Source organism: Carcharodon carcharias, chromosome 9 (genome assembly GCF_017639515.1).
Source record: "Carcharodon carcharias isolate sCarCar2 chromosome 9, sCarCar2.pri, whole genome shotgun sequence".
NCBI classification, from domain to species: Eukaryota; Metazoa; Chordata; class Chondrichthyes; order Lamniformes; family Lamnidae; genus Carcharodon; species Carcharodon carcharias.
The window spans coordinates 154,775,739-154,786,720 of record NC_054475.1 but is presented as its reverse complement, the minus strand read 5'-3'; the positions used below and the strand labels follow the sequence as shown (position 1 = coordinate 154,786,720).

General features: G+C 42.1%; 1 long non-coding RNA gene across 1 annotated transcript; it reads left to right on the top strand.

Annotated features, from left to right (window-relative positions):
- The first annotated feature begins 934 nt into the window (after positions 1–934).
- LOC121281748 lies at positions 935–10,436 on the top strand. The gene is made up of 2 exons (XR_005943925.1): positions 935–1,069; positions 9,818–10,436. It is a non-coding gene; the product is annotated as an uncharacterized LOC121281748 (long non-coding RNA).
- Positions 10,437–10,982: the final 546 nt, after the last annotated feature.

Genomic DNA, 10,982 nt, shown 5'->3' with positions numbered 1-10,982 from the left:
AGTCTCTTTTTTCAGCAATATTTATGATTGTGTCCATGCACCTAAGGCAGATTGGGAGATTATTGCCAGTGCCTCTGCAATTTCAATTACTGTTAAAGAAGTTGATTGTTTTGCTAGCAGTTTTCATTCGAATGGTGTCGGTGTGCAAGACACACACACACACACACACACACAGAGCAACGCTCATTTAACTTTTTTTTAAAGCATTCCGTCACTGATTGGCTGAACTCCAACTCCCCCCCGCCCCCCCCCCCCCCCCCATAACAAAATGCAAACACCGTCTGTGTTGTGCACCTGCACATGGATGACACAGATGGATTATTCCGCCTAACTGAGCTTTAGGATTAGCAGTGCATTAAATTGGAAAAGGCATAAATTGAGAGAGAGAGAGAGAGAGCAGTTCTTGCTTCCTAGACACAGGACTGTAACTTAGAGGCGATTTGCCTGTTTGAAACGGCGAGAGGATAGCTGCAGCGTAGATGTTGTACAGTCCAGTCCTCGCTGTAAAAGGTGGAAGAGCTGGACAGGACGGTAGAAGCAGTGTCAGAGACACATGTGCTCAGCTGAAGGCCTCTCCCCTCTTGGTGGTGCTGCATGAATGAATTCGATCATCTGCCCAATTGCAGTCTAATTGTTGCTTTGAAAAAATAAATAGAAGAGCGGAGGATAATGCCCCTATTAGTACATCTGTTTGCTGGGTTGCTATAGTGAATGGGGTGGGGGTCCCACATTTCAATGGATCTTCTCCACCCACTCCCTCCCTCCCACCCTGGGTCCTGCGATGGGGCTGATGTGTTCAGTGATCAGTCCAGCCTGTGGCGTTCGCCTCGGTCACACCGTCAAAACATGTTGTGGATTGGGAAAGGCGAGTGAGGTCTGGAAGCTCGGGCCAGCGCCATGGGATGCACCCCGTCCAAAGCGACGGCCGTCTACACTCAGGACAAAGTGTGCAGGGACCTCGACACTTGCTCCACCTTCGTGTCAAGCTTAAAGACTTCTTCTACTGGAGAGAGACCCTCCCAGAAAGAGCAAATCTGCAAAACGGAGACCAAGTCACCCTTTTTAAATGGTAGGAACATCAGTGTGATAAATGAACTAAAGTCGCTGGATGTCCCTAGCACCTGTAAAGAAAAGTAATTGCAAGGCTATGAGGAAAATGCGACGAATTGGATAGCCTTTTAAAAGGGCTCACACCAGCAGGATGGGCCGAATGGTTTCTTTCTGTGCTATAAATGCTCAGATTCCACTTATTAATGAGGCAGTGGAGATTTATGGAATAACATCAGAACTGTACTAATCTGTAGTGTAGCATCGATTTATATTTATAAAATTATATTACATTGAAGTTTTTGTTTGATGCCAAAGACTAATCTCGAGATCATTTTAAACCAGTGACAGGACAGCGGCATTATTTCTTGCTCTCGCTGTTCGCCAGTCCGCAGTACATAACTTGGAACAAATTTCCCACCGTTATTTTCACAGCTCTGAAAATTTAGTTTTTGCCCAGCCGAGTTTCCCATATGGTTCCTCTTGCGCCAAGAGCCCCGCTCGCAGCGCAAAGCCGGAAATTTACCGCAAATGATGCACGTGGACGCGATTCCTCTCATCCCCGTCATATATGTTTGTCAAGGAACGGCGTTATCAAACTGTGTTTTTCCACAAACGCCACTAAAACAGAATCCGAGTTGGTGGAAGATTTAGTCTATCACTGTTTGTAAAGAAAGGTCAATTTGTTTTAATTACTTGTTTTCTGATTTTTGTCACAATTGGTAAACAGGAAAATTTGCCCAGATTTTGAGGGCCATGTTATATATTTTAACCTTTTATAAAACTGCTAGGCTAATATTTCCTGAATATTAGCCATCAGGTGACCTGTGTGTGCTTTGCAGTGATGAAGTTCCACAGTTACTATATATGGTCAATGTGACCACCTGAAATGGTTTTCATTTATGGACCCTGACAACATCTGGGTTATTGTCCTGAAGGCTTATGCTCCAGCTCAAGCCAAGCTGCTCCAGCACACCTACAACACTGACATCTACTGACAAAGTGGAAAATTAGTCTGGCATACCTGTTCACAAAAAAAAGGGCAAATCCAATCCGGCCAATTACCACCCAACCAGTTTACTCTCATTCATTAGTGAAGTGATGGAAGATGTTGTTGACAGTGCTATCAAGCGGCACTTACTCACGAAGACCTGGTTCATCACTGGTCAATTTGGATTCCACCAGGATTGCGTAGCTCCAGACCGCATTACAGCTTTTGTCCAAACGTGGACAGAAGAGCCGAATTCCAGAGATGATGGGAGTGATTGCCCATGACCGTGTGTGGCTTCAAGGACCCCTAGCACAATTGAAGTCAATGGGAATCAGGGGAAAACTCTCCATACCTAGCACAAAGGAAGATGGTTGTGGTTGTTGGACACCAATCATCTCAGCCCAGCACATCAGGGCCAGCCACCTTCAGCTGCTTCATCAATGATCTTCCCTCCATCATAAGTTCAGAAGTGAGGATGTTTGCTGATGATTATACAATGTTCAACTCCTCAGATAATGAAGCTTGACCCAGACAACAGTCAGGCTTGGGCTGGCAAGTGGCGAGTAACACTTGCATCACACACATGCCAGGCAATGACAACCTTAACATTCAATGGCTTAACCATCGTTGAATCCCCCACCATCCACATCCTGGGAGTTGTCATTGCCAAAAATGTAACTGGATGAGCCATATAAATATTCTGGCTACAAGAGCAGGTCAGAGGCTGGGAATTTTGTGGTGAGTAACTCGCCTCCTGACTCCCCAAAGCCTGTCCACCATCTACAAGGCACCAGTCAGAAATGTAATGGAATACTCTACACTTGCCTGGATGAGTGCAGTTCCAACGATATTCAAGAAGTTCAACATCATCTAGAACAAAGCAGAGTAATGTAAGATCACATGACAACAGTGTATGCTGAGAGAGAGTTCTATGTGAAACCTCGTGCTAAGGCTTATCCTGTACACAGAAGAATGTTTAAGATCATAATCTGGGGAAATTTGTGTGATGCAGATGCAACAGCCTTGCCTCCAGCAGTCTCTCTCGATCCTAACCAAGGCCAATCTAAGCTAAGGCCCATAACAATGATAACAGATAATGGTAAAGACAAAGGAACAAGCACCAAGAAAATGGCTCTGTGACTGAAAAAGCAACAAGCAAACTAGCTGCAAGGAAAGGACAATGCAGGCACAAATGCCACAGAACTCGAAGAAATGCTAGAGTGAAGAAAAGCCAGAGAAAAAATCCTAACCTTACCAGAATGCTTTGAACATGTGGAAGGCTGGGATTAAGCTGAGAAGTACCAGAACTGGTGTTATAGGTTTACCAAATACAGAACCGCTTCAGTACTGGCAGAGAAGCCTAACAAGTAACAGATCAGCACTGTTCTCTATGCCATAGGTGGTAGTGCAGATGAAGTAATGGTCAGACAGGGACTAAATGAAGGAATGGCAACAAGGGAAGATGTTAGAAAAGCTAAAGCTATTCAGCTTTAGATGGACACAACCATAGAAAAGGCAATGTTCAATGGATGTACCCAAAGACCAAGAGAGAATGTAGATTCCTTCAGTAATGATTTATATCAGATAGTTGACAATTGTGAATATGGAGTCCTGAAAGACAAATTAATTTGGGATCACGTTGTAGGAGTCTTGGAGAAAACTTTATCACATTTTCTACAGTCGAGAGAAGATTTAACGCTATCAAAGGGTGTGTGGTTAACAAGGCAGGCAGAAGTGAGAAAGCAAAATTGTGTATTTATTTGAGGTGACGGAGATTTTGTGGAGAAAAATGACCAACATAGCGTCAGTTTTTAGGACACAGAAGTAGCAGTGCACCTATTCAGAGAAAACTGGGAAAGAGTGAAGAGGGCGTGGTAGTCGCCATTACTCAGTGTTTTCACTGTGGTGGGAAATGGCGGCATCGGCACAAAGAATGCCCTGCCAAAAATGCAGAGTGCCCTTCTTGTAAGAGGAAAGGACATTTTAAGGCCAAATTCTGCAGCAAAAAGCTCCTAGCTCAAAGTTAAGGAGGAGCTAATTAAAGCAAGTAGCATTCAAGAAATTGAAGATGCAAAGTGCCATTCTCAGGAGAAGTTACAGGATCTAATGGGAACTATTGGAGTGCAGACATTATGATCAATGGACATAGAACAAACTTCAAATTAGACACTGGAAATGGAGTTTCAGCTCTTTCAGACACAGAACAGTGGCTAAAGCAAGACTTCCTCCAGCCATTGATCATACAGCTGCATGGTCCAGGCAGTGTTCAGCTGAAGGTGAAGGGACAGTTGACTGCTAAACTTCAGTACAAAGGAAGAAAAATCACAAACTTTGTATGTGATCCACAACCAAGAGATTTTTTACTATTAAACCGAAAAGGTTGCACAAATCTACAACTCGTCTCCAAGGTAGAAGAATTAGAAGGCCAGGACAAACCAAAAAGAATTCAAGACACAATCTCCAAACTTATTCAAAGGTCATGGGAAGCTGAAAACATCCTATCACATCACATTGAGACCAGATGCCAAACCAGTGTGCTTGTTCACCCCAAAGAAAGTCCCACACCCACTTTTACAGAAGGTGAAGTGAGAAATTGAGTCAATGCTGCATCAATGGGTAAGCTCACCTGTAACAAAACCTACAATTTGGTGTTCAAGCATGGTTCCAATACCAAAACTGAATGGCTCACTGTGAATCTGTTTTGATCTCGCGCAGTTAAACAAAGCTGTGGAAAGGGAGATCCACCGAAAGCCACTTCTGGATGAGAATCTGGCAAAGTTGGCAAAAAGCACAATTTTTACCAAACTAGATGCATACAATGGCTTTTGGCAACTACGTTTGGATGAGGAATCCCTCACCACACCGTTTGGGAGGTATTGCTTCAATATATCCTTTATATATCAGCAAGAGGGATTTTTCAGAGGACGATGACAAGTATTCTACAAGGATTAGAAGGGGTCATCTGCCACATGGATGACATCCTGATTTATGGGTCCACTATATCGGAGCATGTTGCCAGAGTGAGAGCATTATTGCAATGCTTGCAAGAAGGAGGACTAACTCTTAATGATAGGCGTGACTTCTCACAACCAACCATCCAATATCTGGGACACATCATTCATGCATCAGGGCTGATCCTCAAAAGACCAAGGCAATCAAAGATTTTCCACCGCCTTGCAACCTTACAGAGCTTCAGTGCTTCATGGGAATGGTCAATCAAGTTGGAAAATTCTTACTTCATCTGGCACGTGTAAATGAACCAATGAATGCAACGATCGCTTAGGCAGGGCCAAGCATGATGTTGGGAAGAAAATCAACACATTTTGTTCAAAAGGGTAAAATTAATGCTGATTTCACCAGACATAGAAGCTCACTATGATCCAGAACCGCCTATGGTGGTTGCCACAAATGTATCATCAACTGGACTAGGAACAGTAGTCTTTCAAATTCAGAGAGATGGTAAACACAGACCAGTGTACTATGCATCTTGATCATTGACTGAAACAGAACAAAGATACTTTATAATTGAAAAAGAAGCATTAGCAGCTTGTGAGAAGTTTGCTGACTACATCTTGGCCTAAAGTTAACCATTGAGATGGACCACAAACAATTGGTTATGTTAATAAATGCAAAAGAATTAGCAAAATTGCTGCCAAGAATCCAGAAAATTCACTTGAGGTTGATGAGATTCATTGCTGCAACCAAGTATGTCCAAGGAAAACAACAGTCTTCAGCAGACACATTGTCACATTTTCCTGTTGAAAAGCCTGAACAAGAGGACATAAATTTTGTTGCAGATGTGGGGTCCTATACCACATTGACCACAAAATTTCGACCAGCAACAACAAAAGGCTAAATGTAATTCAAAAGAAACAAAAAGCAGATGAAGAATGTGCTCAAATGCAGGAATACTGCTTTAAAGGATGGCCAGAATACGTTCCAAATAATCTCGGCTTGAAGTAATACTTCAAATAATGAAGCCATCTGTGTTGTGGATGACTTGCTGATTTATGATGAGTGATTGATCATACCCAGAGTCCTCAGACTTGAGATCTTGGGCATTACAAAGTGCCTTGCTAGAGTGCGAAATTCTGTTTGGTGGCCAGGGATCTCAAAATCATTACAAGAAATGATTTCAAACTGTGCAATCCATTGCCAGGAGCAAGAGAACCACTGATGGTATCCTCATTTCCACCCAGACTGTGGGAACATCTCGGAATGGATCCTTTTGAAGGGAAGACATTCCTCATTGTAGTTACTCCAGATGGGTTGAGGTTAAGCATCTACATGGTCCCACCTCACAAGCTGTCATTAAGTTACTAAAATAAATTTTTGCCTTAAAATGGTGTTCCAGACCTTGTCATTTCAGACAATGGTCCACATTTTGCCCATGAATATTTTAAATAGTTCACAGAAGCCGATCGGTTTGTCCACATGACTAGTCCACTCAGGTACTCATAAGTTAATGGGGAGGCCAAGTGAGGAGTAAGGACGGTGCAGGCTTTGTTGAAGAAAGATGACGATATCAACTTAGCACAGTCGAGCTAGCATCCCACACTGCTGCAGGATGTTCTGGCCCTATCCAAACTTCTAATGGGAGGATGACTGCAGACTCAGCTTCCTGTTCTTCCATACACGCTTAGGCCATGTCTCCAAAGCAGCAGATGTAAAGAGAGTAAGGGAGAAAGAAGATGAGTCTCACAAATCAAACTAGAAACTATAATCAACATCACAGAATGCATGATTTACCACAACTCCCCGGCGGTGAGTCAGTATGGATTCAGGACCAAAATCGCGGAGGCCAGGTTTTAAAGCACTGCATCTGCGATTTTACCTTGTGGAGACCGAAAATGGTACAACGAGAAGAAACAGAAGTACAGTTTTATATCTACAAGAAGACCACCTTCAATGAAATGGACCCGTTACTCAGACAGTCAGAAAGATGACCGGGGAGAAAGATGGTGGTCTCTGATGATTCACACATTGCTTTACCGTGTTGAAGAGAGAACGTGGAGAACTTGAATCCTATACATCCTCTGAGAGAGAGCTGAGAACAAAGTCAGGGAAATTGGTAAAACCATCACAACTGTGATGTGAACCAGGGACGAAGGCAGAAGTTTCAGGGGGAGGTGTAGGATAATGTAAATAATGTGTTTAATAGAGTCAGAGACTCGGGGGTGGTGGTGGAGGGCGGGGGGTGGGGGGGGGGGGGATGTAGTGTAAAGAGTTAATGTAAATAGTCTACATCATCATCAGTGATATAAGATCACATGACAACAGTATGCTGGGAGAGCGTTCTAGGTGAAGCCCTGTGCTAAGCTTTGTCCTGTACATAGAAGAATGTTTAATAAAAGGTAAAGTTTACCAACAGCCTTGCCTCAAGCAGTCTCTCTCGATCCTAACCAAGGACAACCTAAGCCAAGACCCACAACAGTGATAACTGACCCACCACCACTGGTGCACAATGTCAGCAGTTTGTACCATTTACAAGATGCACTGAAGCAACTCGCCAAGCCACCTTTGCCAACATAATGCAAACCAGTGACTCCTACCATCTAGAAGAACAAGGGCAGCAGAGTCATGGGAACAACACCACCTGTAAGTTCCCCTCCAAGTCACACACCATCCTGACTTGGAATTATATTGTCATTCCTTCACTGTCGCTGGGTCAAAATCCTGGAAAAAATCCTGGAACTCTCTCCCAAACAACACTGTGGGTGTACCTACACCACATGGATTACAGTGGTAAGTGACTCACCACCACCTTTTCAGGGGAATTAGAGATTTGCAATAAATGCTGGCTTTGCCAGCAACATTGACATGCCTTGAATGAATAAAAAAAAATCACTTGAGGTGGTTGGAGAGTTTTTTCCCCCCTATTTATTGCTTGGCTTTTTCTGGTTTTTTTTTATGCCTATTCCAGAAGATTACATGGCAGCACATGTGGGAGAAAGTGAGGAAAGGGGTTGGGATGTAGGAAGTACATAGTTATGATGCACCAGGCAGGATTGATGGACCACATGGTCTTGTTAAATGTTCATATATGTTGCAAAAATACAAATGTTTTTAGCCTATTTTTTGCTTTTCTATCCTTGACACCCAGCAGCTGAACTGGGAAATGATACCATGGGAGCGGCATCCAATGGCAATTTGCTGTAAAGCCTAATCTTTGTGTGTCTGGAGCTATGAGTGTTATTAGGCCAGTCCATAGTCTGAAGACCGTTTGCATTTTCCGGCAGCAGCTTTTCGATATTAATTAGGAATGAGAATCATGATTGATTTTGCCCTTACCTAATTCGGGAAAACTAATGTCAATTATAGTCCTTCCACCACTGTCCAAGCTGAGACCTGAGCACACATCTTACCATCCTGGCCCCTATCGTGTCTGGGGTTAGGTAACTGGGTCACATTTTTGGTTATAGCCCAAATTCACCAACAATGGCCTGATATTCAACCACCATATTTAAACTCTAAACGCAATAATAATTGACCAAGGATGACAATGTTATATGTTGACCAAATGCGCAGCACATTTACATAAAAGCCTTTCAATATGTCATTGATTGAATGGAATTACTTTGATTAAATGAGGATATTGGATTGATTGTTTATGTATATGGGATATGGGCTTCACTAGCAAGGCCAGCATTTATTGTCCGTTTCTTGGAGAAGTTTTGGGGATATGTTTGGTGCATTCTTGAGAAGACACAGCTAAGATACAATAAATCATGCCTGCTAGTTTAAGCCCTGCTATTCAGTAGCCCAGTCTCTGTTATGATGTGATGATTGTTACACCTGGCACAATTTACAAAGACCTCTTTATTATGATTGGAGAACTTAAGAGATATTTTGGCTGACCTTGTACTTTTAACAGTAATGCAATTTTTAAAAAAATTCTTTTCGTGGGATGTGGGCATCACTGGCAAAGCCAGCATTTATTGTTCAACCCTAATTTCTCTTGAGAAGGTGGTATTGAGCCACTTCCTTGAACATCTGCTGACTATGTGGTGTAAGTGCACCCACAGTGCTGTTAGGAAAGGAGTTCCAGGATTTTGACGCAGCGACAGTGAAGGAACAGTGATATATTACTAAGGATGGTGTGTGGCTTGGAGCGGATTGTGCAGATGTTCCTATGCATCTGCTGCCCTTGCTCTTCAAGGTGGTAGAGGTTGTGGGTTTGGAAGGTGCTGTCGAAGGAGCCTTGGTGAGTTGCTGCAGTGCTTCTAGTAGATGATGCATACTGCTGTCACTCTGCATTGGTGGAGGGAGTGAATATTTAGGGTGATGGATGGGGTGCCAATCAAGTGGGCTGCTTTGTCCTGGATGGTGTCAAGCTTGTTGGAGCTGCACTCATCCAGACAAGTGGAGAGTATTCCATCACACTTCTGACTTGAGCCTTGTAGAGGGTGGGCAGTCTTTTGGGAGTCAGGCGATGAGTTACTTGCTGCAGAATTCCCAGCATCTTCACTATCTACATGGCAATTAGTGATGATTCACTCTGGGTGGGAAAATCACCCATTTTTAAACTTAATGAACACGTTACAAGATTGGAAGCATAAATATGTGAACATCTAATATTACAAATAATTTATTTTCAATGCAGCTGTCACTCATTGTTTATTGAGCACTGCATGAAATACAGAATTACAGAATTGCAATCACATAATACATATTATTGCCATAATTCATTTTGTTTTCTTTGGTGTTAGCATGATGGTCTTTTATATTTGAAGCAGCTAATATTGCTTTCTGATGAAAAGTGCATTTGTGTTCTTTCAGTTCCAAGGAATGACTTCCATAAATGTGGTATGACACGCTTACCCAGCATGGACCCCCAGAGCACCCAGGATGTAACCCAGTCTTGCAGTAAAGAAAGTCTGAGCGACAATGACTCATCAGATGAAGAGGGGAGCACCAAACATTGACCCTTGAATGCAGAAAGAGAAAAAGAACCAAGCCAATGACTAATAATTGAAGTTATTCTAAAATCTTTTACATATGACTTGAGTGGCAGATAGGGCATTGCTAAAAACTAGACAGTTGTTAATAAAAATTAATAGTGATGTTAAAAAAACCTACCAATAGCTTTGCTAGTAACCTTGTGAACGTTGTTGTAAAATGTTATGCCATCACAAAGGACTATGACAACTCAGTTACCAGATGATATGAAGCAGCGCAGTTATTATGCCTTAATTAATGGCAATTAAGAGTGCAACTATTGTCTCTGCCTACCTGCCCGCTAGCCAATCCCTAATAGGCTATAGTTATGAAACAAAGAAAAACCATGCTTTTGATTGTGTGTAAATTGAATGTTTTGATCTAAAATCTAAAAATTAATCATTTTATATTATGTACAAAGTAATCCTATTTTATGTAATAAAAAACACAATGAGCCAGACTTTGCTGTCAACAGTACCATTCATTACTTTTGTGCTTGTAAAAGTTAATTATCAGTGCCAGAGAGGTTATTGGGAAGTAATTAAGATGTAAGACACTGTTAAAGGGTAATTAAACTAGAATAGACAAAGCCCAGCTCTCTTTATGGCAAGTTGAATTCACGTTTATGATGTTAGTACTGGAACTTCACATTGTACAATAATTGGGGTGTCTTTTGGTGAGATACTGGGCAGCTTCTGGAGGAGCAGGGCATTTCAAGCAACAATTTCCTGATTTCTGCATTTAACTCCATGTGTATGGTTGTTGTTCAATTACCACATAAACAATGGTGAGCGCTGTTATCCCCATTGTTACATCTACTGTTATATCAGCCCAATGCATATCAACAATCAGACCAATGCCAAGACAATGCTATCATTAAAAACAAATAATCTTTTCTCTCTTTATCTACTTATATAAACAGGAATAACCTCTCTGTGGGTGACACTCTATCTCATTCAAGCTTGCATTGTTTAAGTGTGTAAAACTAGACAGTATTGGTATAATT